This window comes from Penaeus monodon, chromosome 29, assembly GCF_015228065.2.
Source record: "Penaeus monodon isolate SGIC_2016 chromosome 29, NSTDA_Pmon_1, whole genome shotgun sequence".
In the NCBI taxonomy this organism is placed as follows: domain Eukaryota; kingdom Metazoa; phylum Arthropoda; class Malacostraca; order Decapoda; family Penaeidae; genus Penaeus; species Penaeus monodon.
Window position 1 is genome coordinate 31,666,987 of NC_051414.1, and position 324 is coordinate 31,667,310.

Genomic DNA, 324 nt, shown 5'->3' on the forward strand with positions numbered 1-324 from the left:
CTGAAAATCAAACGTGAAAGAAAATTTTAACAGCAATTTATATAAAAAAGAAGGTATTTCTGACATTTTGTAGAGTAACATATTTTCCAATTACTTACGAGTTTCATGGTGAGAATATCTTAGCGTCGCAAAGGAGCTGGATGGAATGCGTTCAGATACTGATGGATTCGCAGCTTATATACGTGACAAAATGAGTCACTTCGAGTAACTTAAACCACGAAAGAGATTTTTTGAAGGACGCTGTCCTGCCACATGAAAGCTTATTCAAACATATTTACTTTAAAATATGCTTATGTACGCATATACACTCATGCATAAATGAAT